At 55.4% G+C, this 7,639-nt stretch overlaps 1 protein-coding gene across 1 annotated transcript in view; it reads left to right on the plus strand.

Annotated features, from left to right (window-relative positions):
* TMEM132E (transmembrane protein 132E) overlaps window positions 1-7,639 on the plus strand; it is a 98,998-nt gene that overhangs the window by 88,126 nt on the left and 3,233 nt on the right. The gene's annotated exons all lie outside the window — the stretch shown is intronic.

Here is a 7,639-nt window from a genome sequence, read left to right on the forward strand (position 1 = left end):
GACAGACGCGACCGGAGAATGTTTACCCGAGTCCCAGAATAAAGCTCTCGTCCGCGCGATTTACTGCCCCCCTCTCTAATTTATGGAGACCCCGTCTCTGCAGCATGATAAAACACTATAGCAATAATACACTTCCGGATGGACTCCAAGACACTTAAACTGGTTAATGCGCTGCCGCCCTGCTCATAAATCTATTCCCCCACTGTCCCCGCACCCAGGGGGAGAGGATACATGCACACGGACCGGGATGAATAATGGCTCGCGCAAACCTCCGGCCCCACAGGCTTTGCCTTATGCTTTCCAGGAGGCGCCTCCTTGCAATCGCTGGCTGAGTTATTTTTTGTTGGTGGTTGAGCTTTGTTCCGCAGGAGTTTTCCGTTACCAGGCGAGATTGGGGAGTTTGAATACGGTGTCAGGGCTGTAAACCTGTTACATAAATCACAGATTACAGAGCGGAATCTGCTATCTGTTCCGGTAAATAATTGACCGTTAAGAAGAGCGGGGGAGCTGAGCATGGCGCCACTGCTGTGTACACAGAGAGGGCACAGGGATATTACACCCAAAAAGAGGGCGTTACAAAGACATTTAAGGCTGCAAAGTCAAGCCCTCAAAAGTTAGGAAATGCCACAAGTGAAGTTGCCCGTGCGACCTTAACTCAGCCCCCTTGGGGATATGCATTATGATCGAGTCTTTAATGCAGAGGTGGGCAAACTACGGCCCGTGGGCCACATCCAGCCCGCGGGACCCTCCTGCCTGGCCCCTGAACTCCTGGCCCGGGAGATTCGTCCCCAGCCCCGCCCCTGCTGTTCCCCCTGCCCCGCAGCCTCAGCTCACTGCGCCGCCGGCGCAATGCTCTGGGCATTCGGGCAGCTGCAGAGCCAGGGCCTGACCCGGTGCTCTGTGCTGCACGGTGCCGTAGCTGGCTCCAGCCGGGCGGCACGGCTGCCTGACCCGGTGCTCTGGGCGGCACGGCTGTAGCGCCGCCGGCCACTGGTGCTCCAGGCAGTGCGGTAAGGGGGCAGGGAGCAGGGGGGGTTGGATAGAGGGCAGGGGTGTGGTCAGGGGGCGGGGGTGTGGATAGGGGTTGGGGCGGTCAGAGGGTGGGGAACAGGGGGGTTGAATGGGGACAGGGGTCCCAGGGGGGGCAGTCAGGAAGGATAGGGGTGGTGGGATGGGGTAGCGGGGGACAGTCAGGGGAAGGGGTTCCAGGGGAGGTCAGGGAGAAGGGGTGGTTGGATGGGGCAGGGGTCCCCGGGGGGCTGTCAGGAATGAGAGGAGGGGTTGGATGGGGTGGCGGGGGGCAGTCAAGGGCAGGGACTCTGGGGGCGGTCAGGGGACAGGGAATGGGGGGGTTGGATGGGGCAGCGGGGTGCAGTTAGGGGTGGGAGGTCCGGGGGGGGTCAGGGGACAGAGAGCTGGAGGGGTGGATGGGCAGGGGTCCCAGGGGGGCCGTCAGGGGGCGAGAAGCAGGGGGGGGTCGGATAGGGGTCGGGGGCCGGGCCATGCCTGGCTGTCTGGGGAGGCGCAGCCTCCCCTAACCTGCCCTCGATACAATTTTGGAAACCTGATGTGGCCCTCAGGCCAGAACATTTGCCCGCCCCTGCTTTAATGCCGTGATGGCAGCCTACTTCTTTCCATGGGCCCCCTGCCTCATTCAGTGCACGGGACCTGCTCTGGGCCACACAGCAAGGAGGCTGTTATCTGGAGGAGCCCTGCCTCGTTTGCTGCAGAAGCTGGAGGCAGTGCAGTGAAGGAGGCAGGGACTTCAGGAGGAGAAAGGAGGGTCTCCTGGTGAAGGCATTTGAGTGCTGCCCTGGCGACCTGGATTCTAGCCCTGCTTCTGCCACAGAGCTCCTGTGTGAGGAGTCGCCTGAAGTAAACTTTCACAGGGAGCCTCTGTCTGCGTCTCCTGTTCCGGGTGCCCAACCTGAGACCCTGCGGACCAGGAAGTGCCGTCACATAGTGCTCTGAAAAATCCGGCCCTCTGCCTCTCAGATTGGGCACCTACAAGGAGATGCCACGTTGGACAATTTTGGCCTTCATCTCTGTGCCGCAATTCCCCAGAGACGATGAGAGCTCCTAGCCTGCCTGGGGGGCCGGGAAGATATAAATGCATTAATGTTGGGAAAGGATTAGGGTACTTCAGCGAGAGCACCACAGAGAAACCCGGGAGGAAATGAACCATTCGGCAGTCAGAGCGGGGTATGGATGGCAAGGCCTGGGGCCACCAGGGGATGATGAAGATGAATGAACCATTGAATGGCTGCTCTCACAGAGCACCGTCCTTCCTGTGCACTGAAGGAGGCCGGGAGCCTGTGCAATCTTAATGTTCTTTAACGTCATTTTTCTGGATGTAATTGTGATGGGTGAACCCCCCTCCTGGGGCACCACCTGATGTGCTGGGGTCCCACTGAGCCCGCCCTTTCCACCAGCCCGGGGTCCCCCTCCTGTTCATGCCATGCTAGGCTCTCAAACCTTCTCCAGCACACACACAGGTACGGCCACGCCCAGCTGCAGACACAGACTGAAATCAGCTCTGTGTGGGAGGACTTAGTGAGGGGAATGGCCAGTACTCACGTGCACATCTCCTTTGGGGCATGAACCCAAAATAATACTGTCTTGCGCTGTATAGAAAGATCCACAGAGCGCAAGCTCATCAAAATTCACCCTCTCCCTCAATGTGGAGAGAGAGATGCACAGCTTTTTGCCCCCGCCCCCAGATATGAGTTGCACAAACTGGGTTTTGAAATAAACAAGAAATACGTTTATTAACTACAAAAGGTGAATTGTACGTGATTGTAAGGGATCGCAAACAGAACAAAGCAGATTACTGAGCAAATAAAACAAAACCTGCAAACTAAGCGTAATACACTCAAGAAGCAGGTTACATAATGTAATTTCTCACCTTAAACGTTGTTTTAGGCAGAGTTTCTGTAGAGTTCCAGTTATTTCTCTTTGCAGACCGGACCCCTGTCTCTGCCTGGACTCAGCCCCTGCCTTTCCCTTCAGGGGGTTTTAGCAATCTTCCTTCTTGGGCGGGGAGGCAATGGAGAAAAGTCTTGATTGCCTCACTTCCCAGCCTTAAATAGAATGTACATAGGGCGGGAATCTTTTGTTTCCCAGTCTCACCCCCACCCCCTCTTAACGAAAAAACACTGAAAGCCCAAGATGGGGGTCTAGTACCAGGTGACATGATCACCTGACCCTGTAGTGTCAAAGCAGCAACCGGGGGAGCTTCTCAGGAAGGCGGGAGATTAGCATCTTCCAAATCTTATTGTTCTTCCTAATGGCCCATTGAGGCTGATGGCCTCTTGTCCGGTGGGCGTTCCCCCAAACACACACACAGTTGTAATTGTTACATAGTCAATATTCCTAACTTCAGACACAGAAACGATACATGTATGCAAATAGGATAATCACATTCAGTAGATCATAACCTTTCCAATGATACCTCACATGACCCATCTTGCATAAAACATACCTTAGTTATGCCATATTCATATCACAATATTTCTATGAAGAATATGGGGTGTAAGTCACACTAATAGCCAGTGTTTTTTAACGCTTAAAAATGAAAACAACAACGGCTGGGCTCTTTAGATCCTCGGCACAGTCCTGTACCAGCTCAGCTAACGGAGAACTGGTAGCAGTAGTAGGCTATCTTCTATGTGGACCCGCCGCTGGAGGGGGGTTGGAGACACACACTTTGTCGGAGGGTTTCACAGCTGTTTGCTGAGAGCAGAGGAGTTCTGAAGCTGATGGAGGCCCCAGGGGTGTGCAGGTACAGGGTACAATGCTCGGTGGAGAAGGGCCTATTGCTCTGAGGGATAGCTCAGTGGTTTGAGCATTGGCCTGCTAAACCCAGGGTTGTGAGCCCCCTCCTTGAGGGGGCCATTTAGGGAACTGGGGTAAAAATCTGTCTGGGAATTGGTCCTGCTTTGAGCAGGGGGTTGGACTAGATGACCTCCTGAGGTCCCTTCCAACCCTGATATTCTGTGATTCTGGGTTCCCCTCAGCCACCTGGGAGCCGCATACACGCAGAGGATCAATTTGTAGCGTCAATACCGGTGCCTCGGTAGCAGCTCTTGGAGGACAAAGCAGGGCCAGAGCTGCAAAGGGTTCCAGATGGTGAGCGTGAAGCTGGCATCCCATGCGGGGCTGGAGCTATCGGCTCCTTGCCCAGACAGGCCCTGCTCTCCTCACTCAACGCTTAGACGTGAATCCTTCAGCTCAGGTTACTCCAAGCACGGCCGTAATAGAGTGCAGTACATTTAAGAGCTAATATACAGCAGCTTTATAACAGGGCCGCTCCATCACCGGGACAGGGCGGGTGGCTTTCAGTGAATTGAAACGCTGGTGGCCCCAGACCAGCCGAGCGGGTGGATTTATTACCTAAGGAACTGCGAGCAGCAGACCATCATATTATTATGATCGACGGCCCAATATCTAGAGTGAGCATTCACCGGGGGATTCATTTCCGAGCTCATCTTTATTCAGACGCAGCCCGGCACAGCTGAGATTGTCTGTGCAGACATGCTGAGCTTGTGTCTATCTGATGTCAACGCCGGGCCAAGGAGAGCTCGAGAAATTAAATACCCCTTCTCATGCCCTCCCCCACTGCCCACAGTACAGCTGCCTGCTCAGGGTATTGGGTCTGATTGTTGCAAGAGCTCATGGCTGGATTCCCCGGGGCTCAGTGCCCGCGATCAGAGCCAGATCCCCCGGGGCTCAGCGCCCGCGATCGGGGCCGGATTCCCCAGGGCCCAGCGCTCGCGATCGAGGCCGGATTCCCCGGGGCTCAGCGCCCGCAATCAGGGACGGATTCCCCAGGGCTCAGCGCCCGCAATCGGGGCCGGATACCCCAGGGCTCAGCGCCCGCGATTGGGGCCGGATTCCCCAGGGCTCAGCACCCGCGATCGGGGCCGGATACCCCAGGGCCCAGCGCCCGTGATCGGGGCCGGATCCCCCGGGGTTCAGCGCCCGCGATCGGGGCCGGATTCCCCGGGGCTCAGCGCCCGCGATCGGAGCCGGATACCCCAGGGCCCAGCGCCCGCGATCGGGGCCGGATCCCCCGGGGCTCAGCGCCCGCGATCCAGGCCAGATTCCAAGAATTCAGATCCCATTTAGACACCTAAACAAGGGCCAAATTTGCACAAACATCCCATTGTGACAAGCATCCAGCACACCAAGTCCTTGAAAAAACCAGGCCCCATCCTGGGTGCCGAGCCCTTCTGCAAACCTCCCCAAGCAGACCTGATTTGCGCTGTTTCAGTGGAGAGCGTTTTGCACCTGTCAGTCATCGAGCTCACATGTTTTTCTGAAACCGCAAAGCAAACTCGGTGCATCCGCCTGAGCTGATCTGCAGAGGCAGATGGGTCAGCGGCCAATCTCTCGGGTGCAGAAAGGCAGGCTGGATGCTTTGCAGGTGTGGAATTACACTCACAGAGACACAGGCTGCCTGGAGACCTGGAACAGTATCAGAGTTGCTGGTGAGAAATCCTTCTTCCACCCTACGGGCAGGCAATGTTGCATTCTGGACTTACAGCCCTAAGAAGAAACACGAGCAATCCATTAGCAATTTCCTCCCTTAGCTCCTTAATTGGCTTGGATTGGTCTGTAATAAGCGGCCCCCTCAGGATATATTTGTTTTATAGCACATTTAACTAATGCTATTTGCATAAATGGAAATTAAAGAATGGGGGAGACACAACAATGGGATTAAAATTGATTCGGTGGAGAAACATCTCAAGGTATTAACGTTAATGACGGTCACGGGGGTGCCAGTGAATAGCACCTTAAAGGCAGATCCCATGTAAATACATTAGCAACAATGCACGGCTAATAGGGATTGCTTCCGTTAAATGAATTGTTCCAGGACGCGCCGCTGGCACATGGAAGAGGCATGTCTAATGCAATTGACTTATCCACTCGGCGCTGCATAGCAGAGGTGTGGAGGGCTAGCTGGGTTTATCGAGCTGGTTCTAAGATTTCTTTCAGGGCTGGGTACAGAGCAAGGGTGGGGTTGTGTTTATGGATTTAGGAGCTGATGGGTCAGTTCTTAGCTCTCCCCGTATGACCCGGGACACGTCGTGTAAACTCTCCATCGCTTTGACACCGTTGGAGAAGTTTCGAAAAGATGCAGAACGGCACAAGGCAAAACTGACTCTAGACACAGCTCGTCCTGTCGCCTCCGGTGTCAGAAAAGGGGAAGGAGGAGCATTGGGAATTTCAGGCCATTTTCGGGTTTTGACAGAGCCAAAACAAAACGACCGTTTTGAGTCAAAGCCAAATGAAATAAATGTTTTGTTGCAAACGGAAACACTTTAAACAGACATTTTTGAATGAAAAGCTTTGATTGAAGAGGGGGGGTTGTTTTGACCAGGTTTGGGTGCTATCCAGCCTCTACGGGCGGAGTGTGGTGGGAGGTATCACAGAGCCTGATTGTCTAGCGCCATAGATCTCAAAGCACCTTACAAAGGAAAGTCAGTAGCATTATCTTTATTGTACTGGTGGGTAAACTGAGGCACGGCGAAGTGCAGGCATTTGCCTGTGGTCTCACAGCAAGTCAGTGACAGAGCCTGGGGCTCCAACTGCTTGCTTGCGGTGTGCACGTTTGCTACAATCGCACACGCACATCGGGTACCAGCTGGTGCAAAGGCCTTCAATGGCGGGAGGGGGCGGTCGGCACCTCCAGAGGCCGCTCACTACCTAGCAGGATCACACCCCTGATTCCCAATCCTCCGGAGGGTCGAAAGCCATGCAGGGCTCCGCCCCCTTTCCGGACGCCTTCCCCTTTAGTACAATACCCTTGCTGACAACTGGGGGCGCTGTTTTTGGGGTCTTTTTCTTATATAGGCTCCTATTACCCCCATCCCGATTTCTCACATTTGCTGCCTGGTCACCCTCGTGCAGGGGTTCTCAAGCTGGGGGTCAGGACCCCTCAGGGGGTCACGAGGTTATTACGTGGGGGGTCGTGAACTGTCAACCTCCACCCCAAACCCCGCTTCGCTTCCAGCATTTATAATAGTGTTAAATATAAACAAGTGTCTTTAATGTATAAGGAGGGTCCCACTCGGAGGCTTGCTGTGTGAAAGGGGTCACCAGTACAAACGTTTGAGAGCCGCTGCCCTCGTGCCACTCTAGATGCCATCCCCTCGCTTAGCCCAGCTGCCGCTCAGTCCCTGGCAGGCCGGGGAGCGGCACCGGATAATGTGTGGCTCCGGCAGTGATCGGTTCTTTCTCTGAGGGCCCATAACGAGAGCGGCAAACTAGGAACGGTTTGCCTTTGCCATACGGCTGATGTGTCCTTCCCAGCTCCTGGCCTTGGCGAGACAAGGACAACTCCTGCCATTTAACATCCCTGTACCGCCCCTTGTTTTTCCTCCAGTTGGCATATGGGGGTGAACGTGTCGGGGGCGGGGAGAGCAGGGCACCCGCCTGGCAGGGGTTCGAGATCAGAGCTGCCTTGGTCCGTAATGCAGAGCCACGTCCCCCGGGGACCACAGCTCCCAGCAGGAGCTAAGCGCCCAGCTGCATTGCATGCTGGGAGCTGTAGTCTCCCCAGGCCACACGCCGTTGGGGTCTGCCCCCCCGGCTCCCTCCAAGCTGCGGCGGGAACAGGGAGGCGTTATGGCGCCCC

Source organism: Terrapene carolina, unplaced genomic scaffold (genome assembly GCF_002925995.2).
Source record: "Terrapene carolina triunguis isolate 2854851 unplaced genomic scaffold, T_m_triunguis-2.0 Scaffold231, whole genome shotgun sequence".
NCBI lineage: Eukaryota > Metazoa > Chordata > Testudines > Emydidae > Terrapene > Terrapene triunguis.